General features: G+C 38.1%; 1 protein-coding gene across 4 annotated transcripts in view; it reads right to left on the bottom strand.

The window, feature by feature from the left end:
• The window catches only part of elmo1 (engulfment and cell motility 1 (ced-12 homolog, C. elegans)), a 516,270-nt gene that overhangs the window by 383,421 nt on the left and 108,964 nt on the right, over positions 1 to 23,885 (bottom strand). For all 4 annotated transcript variants that reach the window (XM_051935959.1, XM_028818136.2, XM_028818137.2 and 1 more), the window contains exon 2: positions 18,018 to 18,090. The gene's annotated coding sequence lies outside the window, so the exon portion shown is untranslated. The remainder of the gene's footprint in view (positions 1 to 18,017; positions 18,091 to 23,885) is intronic.

The following is a 23,885-nucleotide window of genomic DNA, read 5'->3' as shown; positions in this document are numbered from 1 at the left end:
CTCAATTGTTTAATTAATTTTTTGCTCTTCGCTGTTTGCGGTTCCTCCTTCATTTCCCCCTACTTCGTTCTTTTATCTCGCGAATATGTTATTGCAATCCTTAACGGGTGCGTTTCAATAAACTGATTGAAAATAGTTTTGCATTTACCTTTTTAGTAAAAGGCGAGCTTTTAAGCCTGAGAAATCACCCCGTAAAATGCACACGTTTAATTGCACATGTGTTAATATGTATGGTTACACAGTATTAAAAGACAGTGAACACGTCAGTTACCTTTGTTCCCGCGTTTGATAAAAGGCGAGCTTTTAAGCCTGAGAAATCACCCCGTAAATGCACACGTTTAATTGCACATGTGTTAATATGTATGCTTACACAGTATTAAAAGACAGTCAAAAATTAACGTCATTTACCTTCGTTCCCCGCGTGTGACTCGTGCTGTAAATCTCTTCCTTGTTTTTAGTTCACGTGATTACGTAGGAGGCGTGATGACGCGATACGTGACTCCGCCTCCTCCATTACAGTGTATGGACAAAAAAATATGTTCCAGTTATGACCATTACGCGTAGAATTTCGAAATGAAACCCTGCCTAACTTTTGTAAGTAAGCTGTAAGAATGAGCCTGCCAAATTTCAGCCTTCCACCTACACGGGGAAGTTCGAGAATTAGTGATGAGTGAGTCAGTCAGTCAGTCAGTCAATCAGTCAGTCAGTCAGTGAGTCAGTGAGGGCTTTGCCTTTTATTAATATGTATAGATGAAGAGAAGTGTATAATTTAATCCAAATATCAAATAAATATGTGCACTTTTATTCAAGAATATAACCAAAGAAAAAAAAGCATTTGATTTACATGTGGTTGTCAATGAGGTTAAAACTCAAGCTCAAATGTCAATCGACAAGGAGTTTATACGTATTCTTAAATGGTGCAGAGGTAAAAACCGCTGCCTTTCTAACCTGAAGGTCCTGGATTTCAGACCGGGTGCTCTGCGTTTTGAGTAGTGAGCTGCTATTATTATTATTTCTAAAATATAATAAAAACATACCATTTGATTTCAGTCTGTAACACCCGGTGTAAATTTTGGCTACTTGTAAAAGTTAGCACTTGTTTTTTTATTATTCAGTTTTATTCTCTCAGTGACGTTCACGTGGCACAATGAACTTGCCTCTCCCCCTCTCTGGAGTGCAGAGTGGCATTTATCTCCATTCTTTTCACAAGAGCAGCGCTGTGGCTGATGCCCCTGCTCAGAACTTTTTGTTGTACCAGCAATCAAAGAATGATCACCCGTGACAGCAATCGGACTGGACAAAGAAGGACCATAACAAACAACAGCTTCTTCCATAGCACTGTATCTTAATATAGATTTTCAATGAAGAATTATGATTTGCACCAAACACTTTTGAAAGCTTAAATGCCACAATGGATCACATTTTGTATTTTTTTTTCTTCAAAAATGGTGCCTTTTTCAATATAAAATTCTTTTTCTTGCCCCCAAAGTAAAATCATTTCCTAAAAATACACTGTAACTATTATACATGCAGCTAAAAGACAATGTAAATTCTAAGTGTGCAATTACAATATTATTTTACTTTATTTATGTTAAATATACAAGCATTCAAATCCAGTATTAATTCATTTGAATTTCAGTTGGAGGTCCATAATATTTACATAGCCTTGACAGTGTAATGGCAAGAAGATCTCAGCATTAATGTAGCAGAAGGTACATGTGTCACCAGCCTAATGGAATTAAGGAGATGTCTTTCATCTTTGGGGTAGGTCTATTCAGATGACAGTCAAGGTAAATTTAAAAGACTCTCACACAATAACTAGAATATAGATTGGAATAGCAGCAAGTTTTGAAGATGTGCTGTAGAATGAGAGAGACAGACTACTGTAGGAGATAACTTAAAAAAGTAAACATAAGCACTGTGGAAAATGCTGGAATAAAAGTATACATTGTGGCCCTCTGTAAGAAATCAGATGAAGTGTGCCATAGTGGCATGTTTATAAAGCTGTTCTCCAAGGCCTTGCAGAGATGAAAATTCACTTAGAGGTGAAGCTCCCATTAGAACCCTTTCACTGTGACCGCAGCAGATTAACATGTAATACAGAAGAGTGATTAAAATTACACTGGGATAGACACTGGCATGATGCCCAGAAATACTTGGGTATGGTGTTTTCTACAAAGGCAACAGATACTGACGTAACCGTAAGGAGAGAGGCAGTGAAAAAAGTCTTACTACACTTTAAAATTTGCTTTACCCAGAAATACAATTCAGTGTACATGTTATTCCCAGTATCTGTTAATAATATGCTTCACAGTGCAGTATTTCCTTCTGGTTGAGTGCTGGAGTTAATTTAGTATTAATTTCTCATGCAAAAAATGAATGAATACTTTAAATAATAGTACCCTAAAACTTAAGTCGTAATTATTTAGTCTAAACACCACAAACCCTTCTGACTTATAATACATATTAAATACAAATAAAACACATGCCTTTTCTTATACAATACTGCAGATTTATTAATTATTTGATAAAACATCATATATCTGCTCAGGAAATCAAGACCAAACTTGAAAAATGTGGCTTATAGGCTACAATGGGGGTGCAAGTCAGCATGATGCCTCACTGATCAGAGACCTACATTTTCTCTAAGTCCCACGGTTTTCAAACTTTTTTGAACACAGTACCACTCCCGCGAGGACCAGTAAACTGAAAGTACCACTGTCAATGAATCATTAATTTACGCCCATGTTGTTTTGAAGAAAAAGTCACTATAATCATTATAAATGACTATAATTAGGACGTTAAAGTGATATTAAACTAATTAAGGAAATGGGTGCCTGCGCTAATAAAAGCCCGGCTTGGAGTCTTCCCACGCTCTTTACAGTAGTATACTCTGTACTATATATGATTATACGCAACATATTGGCATTCTAGCAACATCGATTCGTGGAAAATAAAGGACCACGCCGAGTACCACTTGGCATGACTTGAAGTACCACCAGTGGTATGCGTACCACAGTTTGAAAACCGTGGCTCTAAGTAACCCAGTTTACTAACTTGGTTTACCCAGCATCGATAATTTGTCTGTTAGTTGGAGCAGGGTCTATCACTCACAGCCGCACCAATCAACCAAATTTAAAGGAATAGGCGTTACAATCGAGGCAACCACCTAACTCCTGGCATATAAGACAAAGTCATAAATAAGAACAAGATATCTGCTTGTTTGCATGATAGTAGGAAATGGGATCACAAATATTTATTTCAAGAATACTCAAAAAGGCAAAAAAAAAATACTTGAGTAACATTGACATTGATTTCAGCTCCCATTAAAACATAAGGAATTGCAGAAAACAAGCTACATTCCATTCTAATTCCAAACTAGACTTGTAAACATTTCTCATCCATAAACAGCCCAATAAAATCAAAAAATATACTATCCCATCTCCATAATCTAAGTTAATGAACTTTAAAAAAGAACAATAATCTCAGTAATGAACTCAGACAAATTTACTCTTTTTAAAGGTACTTACACCACTCCTTACATGGCTGACAAGTAATAGATGCTTTCAGGAGTTGACCATAAACCTCTGAAGATGTGGTGCAGCAGCAAACAAAAAGAATGTTCAGTCATAAGTGTGACAAAGGAAATTATATGACGACCTGGGTAGGGCCCTCCCCTGAAAAGCTCTCCAAAACTCTCTAAATTGAACATTCTGACATGGTAATTGCGGGGTAAATGAGTCAGCTCAAGCATAGGATACGCTATTCTATTCAGTATTTTTTAAATGCTGCTAGGGAAATATCAGTACCCAGCAATGCAGTGGCAGAAAACAGATGGCTGGAGAAAGACTGTGTAACATTCCCAAAAATCTGAGAAATAACATACACATTTGTTTCCCATAATCTTTACAATAAAGCACTGAGACTTTTCCTACTCCACTATTTAACATATACATAGCTAAACTATGTTATTAATCTATATTACTAAACAACAGTTTAATTTATGCACGGCGGACGCACCGAAGCGCAATGCGCACTGCACCGCGGCGCCCCAGAGTCAAACGCAGCGGGCTTCCCAGAGTCCCAGAGTCAGTAGAGGGGCCCCCAAAACAACACAACCTGTAAACCTAAACTTGCTTTAATCCACTGTGCCAGCAGTCTGTGTGGCATGTTCAATTATGATTCCTAACAGTAAACGACATCTATCTAACAAACACAGCCACAGAACAACAAAGACGAGACCCGCATAGATAAAAACAATAAACGGCGGCTCCCTACAACACGCTTCAGACACACCAGAAGCAAAGACGTCACGGCTCCACAATGAAAGAGCTCAACTAACGGAAATACAAAACGAGCCCTGTATGGATAAACACAATGAACGAGCGCGCCCACAACGCGCTTCTGACTCAGCGGAGGCTCCAAATGGAAGGAGCTCAACGATTAGTAATACAAACACGAGCCTGTATGCCTACGACCTGTAAACGAGCCCGTATGGATAAAAACAATGAACGAAGGTGCCCACACAAAGAAACCGCTTTAGTACAAATAGGTTTATTTAATTAAATGAAAACTGTACCATGGCTATGACCTGTGAACTAAACCTGAGGTAAAGCGTGCACGCCAGGTTGTACAGCCGCCGGAACGCGACCGCCCACATATTAAATGAACTTTCCCAGGACGTACCCACCCTCCATGATATTTCATCCCTCCAAATATCGGAGGGAACAGAAAGTGATTGCCATTCTTGAATTTGCGATTCTTTCGAGAATCGCAGGCTTGCTAGTATGAGAGAAAGCAGCTTATGTGCATCTCTAGCCCTATGGGAATGCAACAGCAATAGCTACAACATCTAAATAAGATCACATAAATTATCCGCACTGTGATTGGTTTGATTTCTTAAAATAAATAAAACTTTTTTTTTTTTTTTTTGCAACAGTTGATGAGCTTCTTGTGGCAGATAATAAGTGTCTGTTTCACTTATGACACACACAGAGCCCTTCAGAAAGTTTCTTGGTGTTATTCTCAGTAAGACTGGAGGTTCCAAATATGGATTAGATGCACAAAAAAAATTCACATTTTGAAAATTTCCTTTACATCAATAAACTTAAAAAAATATATACAATTTGTGCATTCACTACACATTTAATTATTAAATACTACATACTTCATGATTTATTAAAATTCTTTTCAATTTATACTTTTAAATTGTATTCTTCATTATTGTGTAGAATTCTAGCATTTTGCTAGAAAAAAAACCCAAAACCCACAACCATTATTGTGTAGAATTCTAGCATTTTGCTAGAAAAAAAACCCAAAGTCTTTTTGGGTTATGGATAGCTAACTCTCATTGAGTCAGTAATTGGCACGCCATTACTGAATATTCCAGATAGGAGAAACTACAGTGCTGTATTTTTTTTTTTACCCTTAAAAAGATTCTCAGACCGGTTTAATCCAGTTTAGGTGGTAAGAAGCCTAATTAGCCAGTACAGAGCAGATGCTAGGATACAGCCTTAGACTGGGAACCAGCCATGGCAAAGACTACTCATGCATATACCCACATTCAGACAAACATATACATGTGTTAATTAACCTAACTTACACATCTTTGGAAATGTATAATAATAACAATACATTTTATTTATATAGCACTTTTCCTATGTTCAAAGGGCCTTAATGTGGAAGAAAAAGAACACAGACAAAAGGAAAAAACAGGAGTTTAGGATTAAAACCCAGAAGGCTAGAACTGTGAAAAAAAAACTTGTTAATTGACTGAGGTCACATTTGTGTGTATTAAATATTTTGGTAACATTAAGTGATATCTGAAAATAACAGTAATGATAGAAATTGAAAATGCATGTATTAGTGGGACATACTGTACTTTCAACCCACTTGAGGTATTAGCAAAGCAGAGAATGAACAATATTGCACATCTTCTCTCTGACAAACAAGCATTGAGTACTTTCACTCATCAACTTGTTCATCAAAAGAGGAGTTAGGAGAAACTACTGGGGGTCTTTCATACTTACAGAAATACACCTTTATAACGCCTCACTGTAATTGTTTTTATCTTTAGCCAAGTCAGAAATTTTCTTTCTTTTTAGTCATTCTGGTGTATATTTGTTTGTCATATTTAAGTATCAAGCTGCTGCTTGATAAAAAGAAAATTTTAATTGTGATTAATCATCTGATTAAAGCTTTTAATCGAAATTACCTTCACATTAATCAATTTTTTGTATTTCCATCAAACATATTAATATTTTTCTATAAACCAGAAATAACTTGGTAATTCATTTCTAATACAAAATGGTTTTAATAATCTCTTGCTTATGCATATTAAATTATTCCCATTAAATTATTAAGCAGTTTTGTGTAACAGAAACAACACCCAGCAACTACCAAACACCCCACATTCCCCCAAAATCACACACACATACACACCTGGGGAATGGTGTAATATTTGGGAAAACCAGTATGTATGGTTTGAACTGCTGTAATGCAAGACAACATACCAAAAACACTAACAAATACACAAACCAATAAATTTAAAAAGAAAACTTTTGTGCACAATCATCTCTGTTATAGCTCTGGTTGTGCTTCACAGTGTGACACACAAGTCAACTCCACAGCTGTTACCTGGAAGAGGAGGTGGCGTTAATTATATTGAGAACGTGTATAGATTAGGCTTTTAAATAGCACTAGATAGATCAAAAACTTCTAAATACATATCTATATATACCTCTGCTCCTTAGGGACAAGCTGACAGAGATGGGATTAGATTCATACCTAGTGCCATGGATCATGGACTATCTTAAAGACAGACCTCAGTATGTGCGTCTTGGGAACTGCACGTCTGACATTGTGGTCAGCAACACAGGAGCGCCACAGGGGACTGTACTTTCTCCGGTCCTGTTCAGCCTATATACATCGGACTTCCAATACAACTCGGAGTCCTGCCATGTGCAAAAGTTCGCTGATGACACTGCTATCGTGGGCTGCATCAGGAATGGGCTGGAGGAGGAGTATAGGGACCTAATCAATGACTTTGTTAAATGGTGCGACTCAAACCACCTACACCTGAACACCAGCAAAACCAAAGAGCTGGTGGTGGATTTTAGGAGGCCCAGACCCCTCATAGACCCAGTGATCATCAAAGGTGACTGTGTGCATATGGTGCAGACCTATAAAATATCTGGGAGTGCAGCTGGATGATTAAATTAGACTGGACTGCCAATACTGATGCGCTGTGCAAGAAAGGACAGAGCCGGTTATACTACCTTAGAAGGCTGGTGTCTTCAACATCTGCAATAAGACTGCTGCAGATGTTCTATCAGACAGTTGTGGTGAGCGCCCTCTTCTACGCAGTGGTGTGCTGGGGAGGCAGCATTAAGAGGAAAGACGCCTCACGTCTGGACAAACTGGTGAGGAAGGCAAGCTCTATGTTGGCATGGAGCTGGACATTTAACATCTGTGGCAGAGCGAAGGGCGCTCAGCAGGCTCCTATCAATTATGGAGAATCCACTGCATCCACTTAATAGTATCATCTCCAGACAGACGAGCAGCTTCAGCGACAAACTGCTGTCACTGTCCTGCTCCACTGACAGATTGAGGAGATCGTTTCTCCCCCAAACTATGCGACTCTTTAATTCCAACCGGGGGGGTAAACGTTAACATTTAACATTACACATAGTTAATTGTCTGTTTTTCACCTGCATTATTATCATTCTTTAATTTAATATTATTTATTGTATCAGTATGCTGCTGCTGAAGAATGTGAATTTCCCATTGGGATTAATAAAGTATCTATCTAATAGGGGTATTAATTTAAATGTTTTAAATTGACATAAAATCTATGAAGTTTAAAATAAATCTAACTAACTTAATCTCCAGCCCAAATGGATTAAATGATTAACATGATCAATTTGCACAGATTATTGGCTAGTTTTATTTTTTGAATATAGGTTAATGCAGTAGAATATAAGCTAATGTAGACTTTATTGTAGGCTACAGTAAGTAACATACATTTAATTAAACAACAACAACATACCATGTCTACTTTGAGGGAATTTTCAGTGAGCTTTAACAAATCCGGCAGCTCCATTCTATGTCACCTGCTCTTTAGCAGCTCAGACATGGGTAGCAAATGCACCGTGCTGCTTCAGGTCAGATATCTATCCATGGCAGCAGCTCTAATTTATTTATATATTTATTGAACTTTTGTAAAAGGCCAAATTTCTCCCATGGGACAAATAAAGTTTTCTCTCTCTCTCTCTAAAATACATGTTTTGATAAACATACTATTAAATAATGTAATTCAAAAATGGCCCCAAAAAGAATACCTTTCTGCAGGCATGCCTATGTGAATTGTGAGTCAATTCAACTTATGTGCCTTTTAATTTAAAATTAGCATTTATGTCTTTTTTTGGGTATTTTTTTATTGTAATCCAATTCAAATTGGTATGCATTCCTTCTTTGTTATAAAGAGGCTCCACATTAAATGCTATAATTATTTATCAGTGTCACTGCTTTAAAACAAATCACACCCCAAACAATAAACCAACAAGCAACCAATGACTTTTACTAATTAATTTATTCATTTCTCTTTGTAAAATTCCTTCTGATGCATCTCATAACTTTTTGTCCACAAAGTCAAATCAGTGCGCACATTCCATACATCTTTTTCCTCTCAACTATGACCAATGATACTGTTCAACAATGTGCATAATTCTCATTGAATGAAATACTAGTGAAATGGAGTGTCATTCGAGATGTTCTGAACACATTAGACAATTTTAATCTTCCATAGCCAGCTGACACTGTGACAACTACTGTCCCTAGCTTCACAGTCTTTCACAGCCCCTTTTAAAATATCTTCAAAGTCCACAGTGCTCACTTCAAGGACTCAAATGTGCTTTACCAATTAATTTATTGTCTCTCCTTGACAGAAAATAAAAGCCACTTTTCCTAACTGTCAAAACAAACAGCAGCTTTAGAGCTGTAATTGTCTACTAAATGTGCGGACATTGTGTTCTTTATCACTGGTCTTAATTCCACTAAACGGGTTTTAAAACCATTTTAACAATTTGAATTGCATCAGGGTTTCCCATTTGGGCCCTGGAGAAATATTCTTTGCTAGTAGTTTCCATTTCAAATTATTTCTTAATCAGAGACCATTTCATACATTTATTTGAACTTCCTATGTAACCAGTTGACATGGGCATGGATGAAAGGGAAAAATAATTAAATAAAAAGTATTTGACTTCCCATGTAGCAAGAGCAGGAAGAAATTACAAGGGTAGAAACTAATTTGCTACTGCTTACCTTCAGCTGTTTGAGAGTTTTAAAAGAATAACTCATCAACATAACAGATATGTCCATCTTTACTATAAAAAGCCAAAGGGCACTTCACTTTACCACACAGAACCTGGTAAGTAGTGGCTTAAGCACATTTGTGTGAGGAATCCTTCTGAATACATCAGATGTTAAACTAAGCTAATTAATAATAACTAACCAACCCGCAGCATAGCATACACCGCAAAATTATGTATTGATGGGTGAACACTTCCTGAAAGACACAGTTGTCCAAATGGGGTGGGTTTGAGGACACGACTGTAAGTGAATGAAAAGATGGAACTCTGGAGAGGGCAACATACAATTGTCCGTGACTCAAAGCTGGAGGACCGCCATCGCGCCTCCACCTCCCAGAGTGAGTGACGGAGCTGGACGGCACTCGGGCCGTGGAGGGCGGAACGGGGGGAGAGGGGAAGGACGCCCATTCCGCCCCTCCCCCCCCGCCATTCTAGTCTGCTGATTTCTTAATCATCTCTTAGTCATCGTTCAGTATGCACTGCCTGCTCATGTGCCCGCCCCCAACTCCTCACCTGAGTCGCTTTCGTCTGTGTATAGTCCACATGCACCTGTGAGTCACGTTGACTTTTCATTTTCCAAACACCGCCTCAGTCGCTTTTGTCTCTGCTACAGTCCACATGCGCCCCTGAGCCACGTTGACTTTTCATTGTTCTTTGCGGTTCCAGCTGCTTTTCCATATATAATCCACCAAGTCACCCGACCATGGTGGTAGCGACGGGAGGTGTGTACAAAGGTCAGGGACTTAATCAGTGCGAGCATATGACCCGCACTTACTGGGTATTCCTCGTTCGTGGGGAACAATTGCAAGCCCCGGTCTCCAGCACGAATGGGGTTCAACGGCTTACCCATGCCTCTCGGCGCCGGGTAGACACACGTTGATCCATTCAGTCTAGCGCGCATGCAGCACCGGACATCTAAGGGCATCACAGACCTGTTATTGCTCAATCTCATGTGGCTGAAAGCTACTCGTCCCTCTAAGAATTTGGACGCCGACCGCTTGGGGGTCGCATAACTATTTAGCAGAAGGGAGTCTCTTTCGTTATCGGAATTAACCAGACAAATCGCTCTACCAACTAAGAACAGCCATGCAGTACCACCCACAGAATCGAGAAAGAGCTATCAATCTGTCAATCCTCTCCGTGTCCGGGTGAGGTTTCCCATGTTAAGTCAAATTACGCGAAAGGCTCCACACCTGGTGGTGCCCTTCCGTCAATTCCTTTAAGTTTCAGCTTTGTACCCTTACTCCGCCCGGAACCCAAAGACGTTGGTTACCCAGTTGGCTGCCCGGCGGGTCATGGGAATAACGCCGCCGGATCGCCAGTCATCATCGTTTATGGTTGGAACTACGACGGTATGTGATCGTCTTCGAACCTCTGACTTTTGTTCTTGATTAATGAAAACATTCTTGGCAAATGCTTTCACTCTCGCTCGAATTGTTGGTGGGCGTGGCTTTGTGAGTTGTCGGCGGGCGTGGCTCTGTGAGTTGTCGTCATATCCCACGGTCTTAGAGTTGGTGGGCGTGGCTATGTCATGCATATCCCATGGTTGTCTTGCGTGCCCTGTCGGCTTAGTGAATTATATATATATATATATATATATATAGATACCAATATGATCTTCTTGTAATAGTAAAGAAAAAATGTGGCATGTTTCAATTCAATGAGGTCTAAGAAACACAGTAATCATGGGACTCTGGTTATGCCATCACACACAGGTATACATTTAATTTTTTTTTTTTTTTTTAACTATGATGCAACAGTTGAAATAATGTGGCCAAAAATGCATAATAGAAAAAATTTAAAGTAAAAAATAAAGCCAGTGTTAAAAACCACACAGCTTGCAATATTATCTTGGACTTGGGGATATTGTCTCTATCCAGCTTGTTTCACCACACACTCTAGTAGCTCTCCTGACTCTATTCCCAGGTCCACAATTTGCCTCTCTTTTCACTACTGACATGAAGTATAACTTAGTTAGCTGACCTTCTGATAACAAATATCAGATCAAAATTCCTCACTTACTACATACAAACTAGGAAGATAAGACCTTCTCTCCAAACTAACAGAGAAACCATCCATCCATCCATTCTCTTCCGCTTATCCGAGATCGGGTCGCGGGGGCAGCAGCTTGAGCAGAGATACCCAGACTTCCTTCTCCCCGGCCACTTCTTCTAGCTCCTCCGGGGGAATCCCAAGGCGTTCCCAGGCCAGCCGAGAGACACAGTCCCTCCAGCATGTCCTGGGTCTTCCCTGGGGCCTCCTCCCGGTTACACGTGCCCGGAACACCTCACCAAGGAGGCGTCCAAGAGGCATCCTGATCAGATGCCTGAGCCACCTCATCTGACTCCTCTCGATGAGGAGGAGCAGCGGCTCTACTCTGAGCCCCTCCCAGATGACTGAGCTTCTCACCCTATCTTTAAGGTTCAGACACCCTGCGGAGGAAACTCATTTCAGCTGCTTGTATTCACGATCTCGTTTTTCGGTCACTACCCATTGCTCATGACCATAGGTGAGGGTGGGAACATAGTTCGACTGGTAAATTGAGAGCTTTGCCTTGCAGTTCAGCTCCTTTTTCACCACAACAGACCGATGCAGAGCCCGCATCACTGCGGATGCCGCACCGATCCACCTGTCGATCTCACGCTCCATTCTTCCCTCACTCGTGAACAAGATCCCGAGATACTTTAACTCTTCCACTTGGGGCAGGATCTTGCTCCCAACCCTGAGAGGGCACTCCACCCTTTTCAGGCTGAGGACCATGGTCTCGGATTTGGAGGTGCTGATTCCCAACCCAACCACTTCACACTCAGCTGCGAACCGATCCATACAGAGCTGAAGATCACGGCCTGATGAAGCAAACAGGACAACATCATCTGCAAAAAGCAGTAACCCAATCCTGAGTCCACCAAACCAGACTCCCTCAATGCCCTGACTGCACCTAGAAATTCTGTCCATAAAACTTATGAACAGAATCGGTGACAAAGGGCAGCCCTGACGGAGTCCAAGTCTCACTGGAAACGGGTTCGACTTACTGCCAGCAATACGGACCAAGCTCTGACACCGATCGTACAGGGACCGAACAGCCCTTATCAGGGGGTCCGGTACCCCATACTCTCTGAGTACCCCCCACAGGATTCCCCAAGGGACACAGTCGAACGCCTTTTCCAAGGTCACAAAACACATGTAGACTGGTTGGGCGAACTCCTATGCACCCTCCAGGACCCTGCTAAGGGTGTAGAGCTGGTCCACTGTTCCCCGACCAGGACGAAAATCACACTGTTCCTCCTGAATCCGAGGTTCAACTATCCGATGGACCCTCCTCTCCAGGACCCCCGAACAGACTTCTCCAGGGAGGCTGAGGAGTGTGATCCCTCACATGTTTTTAACTATTAACAGAGAAACCTTCCCTTGTAAAAAGACATCATTATTTAGTCATACTGTTGTGACTTTTTCAGTTACATGTTTGTGTAAAAAAAAAAACAAATTATATTGCTTCTCATCATGCATTCGATAACTGCCTTTTTAATAGATGCAAATTTTGTACATATTTTACATGTTTCACATGCACTTTAAGGAAATGTCAGTTTCAGTATACTGTACATTTTCAGCTTCTTTTAAAGAATGCAATTTATTGCGGTATTACCAATGTTTTTAACTATTAAGTATCTATAATAAAATCTACAAATAAAAGTACTTATATTCAGATTAATAATAACAAATAATTCAAACATAATTAGAGATTGTATATATAAAATTACATTTGATTTTGAACTCCACTACTGTTTTGTATATTTAGATGATCAAGGCTAATTTCTGTCATGTTAAATATTGTAATTAAATAGCACAATAATTTCTTCAGAACTACAATTATGGATAGTCTTTGGATATTGTGAAAGTTTTACCGTGAAGCTCACAGTATGGGGGTGAAAAGATCAAAATCATGATCAAAATCATGTCAATTAAACACAGTCAAAGTGAGAAGTATTCTCTTGATGAAAATGGTTCTGTAGCTAAGGAGGACAAAAAATTGTGAAAAATTGCCAAGCCCCGCCCATTCATGCTCTTTATTTGCATGTTGAGAACTTGATAATGAAAATTCAAAAAGGAAAATGAAAATTCAATGAGCAGCAGGTGGCACCAGTGCTTATTTGCCTTTTACTTTTTATTTTTGCAGCTTCATTGCAGTTAAGGCTGAAAATAAAACAACCCCATTACCATTTTCAAATTTTGCAGCATTTTTGCGTGCAGACTTTGAACATAAAATTGCAAATGCGGGTATTTCATTTTCATTTTTGCATAATTTTTGTGTGCACATTTTGAAAATGAAATTGGAAAAGCAGGATTACATTTTCATTTTATAATTTTAATATTTGCAGAAAATGCCTCCCATATGTCTCTGACTGCGGTGGGTTAGCACCCTGCCCGGGACTGGTTCCTGCCTTGTGCCCTGTGTTGGCTGGGATTGGCTCCAGCAGACCCCCGTGACCCTGTGTTTGGATTCAGCGGGTTGGAAAATGGATGGATGGATATGTCTCTGACCACTGTGAGCGGTGCACTTCCCTCGTGACGTCAGCTGATCTCTCTGTGTCAGCCTCCCCACCTTCTCTGCACAGCATCGATACTACAGCAGCAATCTGTTTTATTTGAGTGTTTAGTTATCTGAGGTAGCATCAGTCCATATTACTACAGATAATCAGGATTTTATATATCTGTATGTGTGTGTAAATATAGTGTGCACATATTACACAAACACATTCTTTAAATATTGTTACTCATGCATGCTGTTACTAACAATGTCTCTTGTTCCCTTCACAGCAAGGAGCCATCACCAGGAAACAATGCTTAGCTTTGCACCCACAAGATATACTACACCCCACTGATATAATCAGAAAGGCAAAAACATGATGGGTACTTTTGACCCAAACAGCAGAAGGAAACAGATCGCCAAAGCCAGTAGCTATTATAATGTGCACAGAACGCGAGTTTACTTTAGGTTTTGTGTGCTACGGGACTGTTTTTGTTAACTGTACAATTTATAAAAAGGTTGTGGCTAGCTTGGTACCCCAAATATTGCACCTTACCCAGCAATTTTCTTGTACAGGGTTGACTTCTTGCAACTGAGAGGATGCAGCAGATGTCTGCTGTCCAAATAATCATATTGCGATTCAGACCTATGAATGAACCAGTCTTCACCTAGTCAAGTAAGCGAACCAGCCACCATGGAGCAACATCAAAGGCTTCACCTCAGGCGCCAACGTCTGAGGTTTGGTTTCTGTAAGGGGAAGCAAAGGTGTGTACACCTGATGAGCCCCAATTCAAAACACGTACCTTCTACTTTTTGTATTATTTGGCAGGTACTATATCACATATAGAAACAAATATAAATGGTCCTTTTAGGAGGTCTTACACCCATTTTGCTGTGTTTGGGACTCCTAATTACAAAAGGAACTCCTTTTAAAAAAACACCCCAAGGAATTTACTTCATGAGGATGGTTTAGAGAAAGCCAAGGGTGTATAGAGTATACAGACAGGTTTAAAAAAAAAATTAAAAAAGAATCACATTATTATGTAATTTTTAATGTAAACAATGGACAGTTGCTTTTTTTTAAAAAAGTCTATTGTGCAGTCAATTAAAACAAAACTACACAGGGCACACATCAATTTCTTTCCTTAACCCATTTATACAAGGCAAGGTAACAGGGCACTTGGAGCCTATACCAGGAATCATCAGGCACAAGGCAGGAACAACATGTGGTCAGGCTGCTAGTTCATCAAAGAGTGTACACACACACTACTGTCAATTTGAACAATGCCAGGAAACCTAACCTGCATGTCTTTGGATTGGGTAAGGAAACCAGAACACCCAAAGAAAATCCATGCGACCACAAGAAGAATATGCAAACTCCATGCAAGAAGCAACAGGATTGCAAAACCTGTTCTCCTTATCATGAGGTAGTAGCACTACCAATGCACTTCCATGTCAGCTCTGGACAGAACATTCTAGAATAAATACCACAACAATAAAATTGGATAAGTGGGTTAAAAAAACACATTTAGCTGTATGAGTCAGAGGAGTATGCCACAAACTATGAATATGAGGATAGTGTTTCAGGATTGAAAATATATAAATAAATGAAAATAGATAAATCGTCTAAATATATATTTAATATATTATTTGCATTAATATTTATCTGTTTGTGATAGTATTAGATCTTGATTAAAAAAAAAAAAAAATGTACCAGATTGGGTGCTTAGTACTTCTGTCTCACTGGTCCAGGAGACAGTGTGAAGTTTGTAAATTTTGCATGTGTCTATCGGATTTTTCAAATATAACATTCTAGTTTTCTTACCTCTTCCCAAGGACATATTAATTATGTTAACTGGTGGCACTAAACTGATCTAATACGAATAAACATGTTTTGAGTGTGCACTATTATGAACCAGCAATCCAATTAAGAGATTGCTACCTCGTATCTGATGGTGCCAGGGTAAGCCAATGTCACATTGTATGACTTTTAGTCGTAAGGAATGTCACAACTTTAATTGCTGATTTCATAGTCAAACACATCAATCGATATGATTAGAAATTGCAGGGCATTTCAAATGACACAACTACATGCCGACTTTCCAGCACAGTTTCACATTTCCAAAGCATTGTGTGCTCCCACCTTTTTCTGACAGCCAATAACCTGCTGCCTGAAGAAGCCGGATCCCATGCAAAGAGTTTACAGGCATGCCGAGTTCAGGCACAAACTCAGCCTCATGCCTTTTTTTTCCCCATTTCATCATTATATATAAAGCACGAGACAACTGTCAGGTAAGCCTCTCATCTGTTTGCAAGGTCTGTAAATTCCTTATTCCTCATTGATGCGTTATATGTATTGTATTTCAAGGAAAGTGCTCTTTGGGAGTCTGTGTTGTACACACACAGCCCACTCCTAAAAATTGAGACAAAATCCAGTCGCAGAGTATTTGGATGGACTACATAATTGGCTGTCACAGGTATGCACTGCAACTACCCTAACTTGCTAGGATTATGTAAATGAAGAAAGACTACAACTGAAAATCACTTGATAAAAGTTGTGTAATGTGACATGATTTTTAGACAACATGTCATTAAACAGCAACTATAGGGCTCTTATGTTATGGCAAATTTACAACACATTCTTCCTTTTGAAATGCTTAACAGGTAATCAGATGTAACCACAGAAGTCACACAACTTCACACCAAAGACAATGACTGAAATAAAAAAAAAAATCTGAAAGTAGAAATTCAGCGTTTAGCCTCCAAGAAATCAGCTGGAAGAAAAAAATTAAGGAAAACGTTTTATTTGCAATAGTCAAAACCTTGCAAGGTCTTCCTTGGGGCTGAATAGGATGTCAGACCTCTGTCAATAAAGTATATATAAAGTGGCTTTTACTTAGGTACACTGCATTGTACATTTCTCACTTTATGATTTCAGCAAGTCTATGTAACAGATAGTATCTAAATACAATTTAATTCTTAAGAATTTGGTAAAAGGGACAACAGTGATTCAACCTCATGTAAGGCAAGCTTCTGACATTCTGAAGGTCAAAGAGAACAAGTGCTGTATGTATAATTGCAAAAATGACATGGGCATTCTGTTCTGCAGCCATACGATGAAAGTAACGAACATAAAATGAAGGGTCTCAATTGAACCCAAGAAGGAAAATGGCACAGCAAAACAGATATCAAAATAAATACTTTTAGTTTTGAACTCAAAGCACAGTCACATGACTTTCCTTCAACCACTTATAATACAGAGTAAAAACAAGGAGCAGAAAGAAAATTAAAATAAGATAAAACCTCTAAACAGTTTATTTTCTCAGACATAAATATACCCTTCACTGCACCCTTCCTATTGTATAATATTAAGACATGCCATGGTGAAATCAATCATTCTACTTTGACTTTCATATACATAAACCAATTTAAAAACACCACATATTTTAATATGAAAACTACATCATCTTTTTCCTAACATCATGAAAAGAAAGTATTTTAGAAAAAACATAAGAGTAAGGAAACTCAAAAGTTATGAATAATAATAAAGATCAAAAGATGTCTTTAGAGAAGACTTTTAACATCAGTGGATTTGATACATCAGTGAAAAGTCACCAGCATGGACTGCACCACAAATCGCTAAGCTACAAAGGGAGGAAACCCACTGATAAATAGCAGCTTTAATACAACACTCTGTATTTCTGTCTGTATTTCAAAAGGAAAACAACATGATTATTAAATAGCTTTCTCAGAAAAAGCACTAATAGAACAATACTTAAAATGTTTGCTAAATAAAACACAATGTGGAGTCTGTAAAGAAAGCAGAAGAAAACAATAAAGCCTGTTGCCTTACTACTAACTCTTTTTGTATTCTATACACACTTAAAGAGTGCTACCCCACCCTGGAGCCGTGAGGCAGCCCGCCTGTTCTTCACCGACATTTACAACAACAGGAAATCCTGCAAGGGTTGACTTGATCTCTGCACTTACCAGTTACTGCATAATTAAGAAGCTGACTGCCATTACCTCAAACTCACAATGATGAATCTATTCAAATGAGGCCACAATTTATTACAACACCAAACCTTTTAATGCCATTACTGGAACCCCCGATCAAAACTTACATGGAGATGTATAGCACTTCTTGTAGCTCGACAGAGTCTTCAAAGTCACAGACCATCTCAGGCACAGCTTTGGCTGAAAGAGGAAGTAGGCTTACATCACAAAATAGGAAACTTGTCCACCAGCATAAAACAAATGAGCGCCAAAGTTAAAGCAAAAGAAAGAATGAAAAGGAGCAGGAAGCATCAAGTCTTTTTTAAGAAACAAATAAAAAAAATATTTTAATCTGTTTGAAAATTCATTGCATTGCAAACTTGTCTAATGCTGAATATTCCAGAATTGTTGTATTTAAAACATATTTTTAATCTATGTGATAGACAATATTTTTGAGAAATATTAGTGTCAGCTTCTCCAGAAATGACTTCTGTCTTGTGCTCAGTGTAGGTAGAACAGGCTTTGGTTCTGGGTAACCTTAAAATGTGATTAAGCAGGGTAAGAAAACTGAGTGGAAGGATTACCTGAAAGAAGAATGAATGAGTTTATATTTAAAATGTCATAATATATGAACACTGCTCAAAGATCTGGGCAATTTGCAAGGCATGAAATATTTATATTTTTATATGTATACACAAATACAGTGAAATCAGAAACGAATTTTTATTTTTAATAAATTTGTAATCCTTTCTGTAAATATGTTTTCACATTGGCACGATGAGATATTGAGTGTAGATTGAAAGGAAAAAATGGCAAATGTATCCATTTAAAATTAAGTCTATAATATAATAAAGAGTGCAGAAAGTGAAAGGGTCTAAATACTTTCTGTATTTGTTGTATATATATGTATATTTAAATGAAAATATGCATATATGCATACATACATGCAGTGATGTTAGAAAGTTTGTAAACCATTTAAAATTTTCTCTATTTCTACATAAATAAGACCTAAAATGTAATCAGATTTATAATAAGTCCTAAAAGTAGATAAAGAGAACCCAATTAAACAAATGACAAAGAACAATATACTTTCTCCTTTATTTAATCGAAGAAAATGTTACATGTGTGTGTAAATCTTTTCTTTCAGTGACTGGTGTGACTCCTTTGTACCGAAATAGGTTCAACTAAACGTTTCCAGTGACTGTTGATAATCCCTGCACATCAGCTTGCAGGAATTTTTGCCACTCCTACTTGCGGATTTGCTTTAACTCAGCGATGGTGGTTCCACAACATTTCGACTTTGATGGTGCATTTCTAAAACATGAATTCTCTTCTGCTATAATCATTCATTCACAGAATGACTTGTGTGCTTAGGGTCATTGTCTTACCGAATAACCCACTTTCTCTTCAGCTTCGGTTCATGGACAAACACCATGATGTTTTCCTGTAGAATTTGCTGGTACAATTCAGAACTCATAGTTCAATCAATGATGGAAAGCCATCCTGTTCCACAGGCAGCAAAGTTGGCCCAAATCATGATATAGCCACCACTATGTATCACACATGGTATATGGTTATGCTGAAATGCAGTGTTTGCTTTTCATCACACATAACACTTCTCATTCAAGCCAAAAAGTTGTATTTTGAACTCATCCATCTACAGAACATTCTTCCAATAACCTGACTTATCCACAGTGTCTTTAGCAAACTTAAGATGGGCAGCAATGTACGTCTTGGAGAATAGTGGCCTTCCTATTGTAACCCTTCCATGTATACCATTGTTGTTCAGTGTTCTCCTAAATGGTAAGAATCACATACAATGACATTGGCCAGTATAAGAAAGGCCTTCTGATCCTTAGATTTTTCCTTGCTGCTCTTTCAGGTCTCCAAGAATATTACCCGGCTTGCTCTTCAAGTAATCTTTGTTGGTTGAACACTCCCGGAGAGGCTAACAGTGATGTTGAATTCTCTCAATCTAAACATGATCTGCCTGACAGTGGACAGGTGGAATCCAAACCCTTTAGAAAAGGGTTTATGTCCCTTCCAGCCTATTGAGCATGAACAACTTTTTTTCTGAGTTTCTCAGAAATCTCCTTGACCATGGCATGACACACTCCCACAAACCTCTGTAGTGAACTTTAATAGTAAAGACCCAGATTTACGTTTTTTAAATAAGGCAGGGCCTCCCATTAATTGAAACACCTCACTCTAATGTCCCCTTCTAATAAACTAATAATCCTAGAGGTTAACATGGTTTTTCACATACAAATATGTAACAATGGATCATTTTCTTCAATAAATAAATTAACAAGTATAATACTTTTGCGTCATTTGTTTAATTGGGTTCTCTTTAGTTTTAGGACTTACATTTACGGTCATATTTATTGAGAAACAGAGAAAGGTTCACAAATTTCTAGCACAACTGTACATATTTACATAACCACTCCCAAGTGGCCAATATCGTTAAGTGCTCCCTCCCAAAAAAAACATGCTTATATGCTGAATAAAAGTAAATGCTAAGCAGACATTGTATAGGCCACAAACTCAGCCCACATATCTGGAGACTTGGGGCAGCAGTACCACCCTTTAGACTTATTCAGAAACTGAAATACTGAAAAACATCAAGGATAACAAAGCTTAATCCCAAACACAAAAGCTCTTTGCTCACCTCCATAAAGGAAGTGCAATGAGGTGGAGTGTAAAGAGCCTTCTGTAGTAGATTCAATTAAGCTTCACAGTTAGCTAAAATATATTTCTCTCTGTGTCCAAGTTCATACATGCATCCATCTACTGTATATTCTGTATCCACAAGGTTTTTTTTTTCTGAACATCACTAGGATACAAAGGAAAACCAGACTGCTCAGAAAAAGGACAGATGCTGGACCCAGAGAGAATGTGAAACATTCCACAAGACAGTGACTGGGCAAGGATTCAAACTCAGTACTTCCACGATGGACCAACACCTCCACATAACTAATGTTTCAAATGGAAGAATACTCAAGACTTGAATTTACCAAGAACTGACTAGTATGTTATTTTTGTCACATACTGCACAGCAAATCTAAAATACACTACTAAAAATAGTATTACTTTAATAAAGTCATCTTTATATTTGGGTATTGCTGTTAAAAACAGATTATCGAAATTCACTAAACAGATAAAGTTGTCGAAAATCTAGATTATTCTGTTGCATACATGCGTCACATTTAAGGATTATAATTAAAGCCTTGCTATTGATTTTTTATTGTTATATGATATACTCAGTATTAAACTTTTTTAACAATGACACGAAGAGAAAATAATTAACTAGGGACATGCAGATCAATTACTGAAAAGCATGAAAATAAATAAATAATGGGAAGTGAAAACAGAAGCTTAAACTGAAAGGGATCTGTCACGAAATGCACACAACCTTAATCTGTTTCCTTCCTCCATTTATGACATTTCCTTGAGGTTACCTCACAACCAGCATTTATTCTCAGAAAAAAAAAGACCATTCTAGAATAATAAAACTGAGGTATCATAATAGAGAAAACTGAAAGAAAAAAACAGCAGAGTTAGATTAATTCAGAAACTGAACCACCAGCTGAGCATTGCCACCGATCTTGAATCATTCAGAATTCTACCTCTGTACAAAGGAAACTTATTTAGTTTATAGCCAAGTTTAGGTTAGAATGAGTATTTTATAAATAAACTGAAGTGTGGAGTTATGCTAATTGCCATTGTGTTTATGGGTTTCAATTCTTAATGATAAAGAGGCAGACATAAGGATATCTTTTCACATGCTATCAATACCACATGGAAACAAAAATAGCTGCCCTTCTCATCAACAGACTGTTCTTTTTTTATTTTATTTTATTTATTAATTTTATTGTAATCATTCCATACAAATAGATCAATTTATACAAAAAAGAATTAAAGACAAATCAAACCCCACCCTTGAGAAGGAGAGCATGGCCAAAGGAGAATTGCTTAGGGCTTTTTAATAGGGCAAAAATAAACAAAAGAAAGGAAAAAATATATATAGGTAAATAAAAAATGGAGAAGGGAGAGAAATGCGGAAATAATTATTTCTTCTTATTCTAAAATATTATTGATTAGATCAGAAAAAAATTCTGTACAGATCCTCTAACTGAGAATTTGATTTTTTCCAATTTCAAATAATATAAAACATCGGTTTCCCACTGACTTATCAGAGGAGAGTTAGGATTCTTACAATTTAACAAAATAAGTCTGCGTGCCAAAAGTGTAGTGAATGCAATCACCGTTTGCTTGTCCTTCTCTACTTCAAGTCCGTCTGGAAGAACACCGAACACAGCTGTTAATGGGTTAGGAGGGATTGTGACCCCAAGGCTGTCTGAAAGGCACTTCAAAATTTTGGTCCAAAATGATGTTAGTTTGGTGCAGGCCCAAAACATGTGACCCAGTGAGGCAGGAGCTTAGTTGCAGCGTTCGCAGGTTGGATTTTGCCCTGGAAACATTTTGGACAGTTTTAAGCGAGACAGATGAGCTCGATATATAATTTTTAGTTGAATAATTCTATGCTTTGCGCATATGGAGCTCGAGTGAATTCTCTGCAATGCTACCTTCCACTCCTTTTCTGATATATTGATTAAGAGATCTTTTTCCCAATGTCCTCTTGGATCTTTGAAAGGAAGGGACTCTAATAAGATTTTATATAATGCAGAAATGGTGTCTCGAATTCCTCAAAATTGAGCAGTATTTTTTCCAGCATGGTGGAGGGTGCGAGATGAGGAAAATCGGGCAATTTCTGTTTAACAAAGTTTCTAATTTGAAGATAGTGAAAGAAGTAGCTGGGAGGTTGAATTTGAAACGTAATTGTTCAAAGGATGCAAAGATATTGTCTACATAAAGGTCTCTGAGAAATTTAATCCCAAATCTTTTCCAGGTATTAAAAACTGGATATGTTTGCGAGGGTTGAAAGAGGTGGTTCTCTTACAGAGGTGCCACAGATAGAAAGCATTTTAAGATGGAAAATCTTTTAAGTTGATTCCATATTCTGAGTGAGTATAGTACAATTGGGTTATTAGTATATTTGCGATAACTTGCATTTATTGGAGCGCAGAGCAGGGAATATAAAGAAGTACTACAGGATTTTACTTCTATTGCGGGCCAAGCCTGTGTATGTTCATTTTTTTGTGTCCAGGTTTTTATGGCTTGTATGTTTGCTGCCTAGTAATAAAACTGAAAATTAGGTAAAGCCATGCCACCTTCTGCCTGAGGTCTTTGTAGGGTCGCTCTTTGGATACGTGAGTGTTTTGAGTTCAGACTGTTCTTTTGAACATGATACACATATTATATATATATATATATATAATTTTTTTTTTTTTTTAAAGAAAATACAAAAGCTTTAAGATGACATTTGGCATTAATATTGTACCAGGGAGACAGACACTTGAAATCTAGTGACACCAGTGAGCACAAAACATTAAGAGTACTAGCTATGTGAGGTCTTCAGGACAAAGAACAACCCAAAGACTCCCTAGTTGTTTTTCTGTATTCTTGAAATAGGACAGGCATCAGCTAACTCTTAAGAATTATCAGAGGAGAAACACCATGTTTCGTCATCAGTAATGATATTTTCCCAAAAACGTTCACCTTCTCCCATTAAAAGATGATCCTGGCAGTAAACAACATGTTCATGTTTCTGCTCTGTGGTCAAGGCGTGAGGAACAAATCTTGTGCAGATCTTTCTTTTTCACAAATCTTCAGTTACAATCCAGAGAACTTTCTCATTACCAGTATTCAAAAGATCAGCAATCATTTGGAGAATTGTATGATAGTACATGAAGCATAGTACAAAGTAGTTACAGTGTCAGCCACTAGATGTAATGCACAGTACTCTTTTAAAACAACTCATCTAAAAACTTTTAGGTCACACCTTATATGATACTAGTAAGGATGCCTCTGGAACCCCCAATCAAAACATACCCTATTGGCAGTTTATCTTATCTGTTTCAAATATGATATGTGAC

This window comes from Erpetoichthys calabaricus, chromosome 13 (genome assembly GCF_900747795.2).
Source record: "Erpetoichthys calabaricus chromosome 13, fErpCal1.3, whole genome shotgun sequence".
NCBI lineage: Eukaryota > Metazoa > Chordata > Cladistia > Polypteriformes > Polypteridae > Erpetoichthys > Erpetoichthys calabaricus.
Note: the sequence above shows the minus strand (reverse complement) of the source record. Positions and strands in the feature narration are given on the sequence as shown.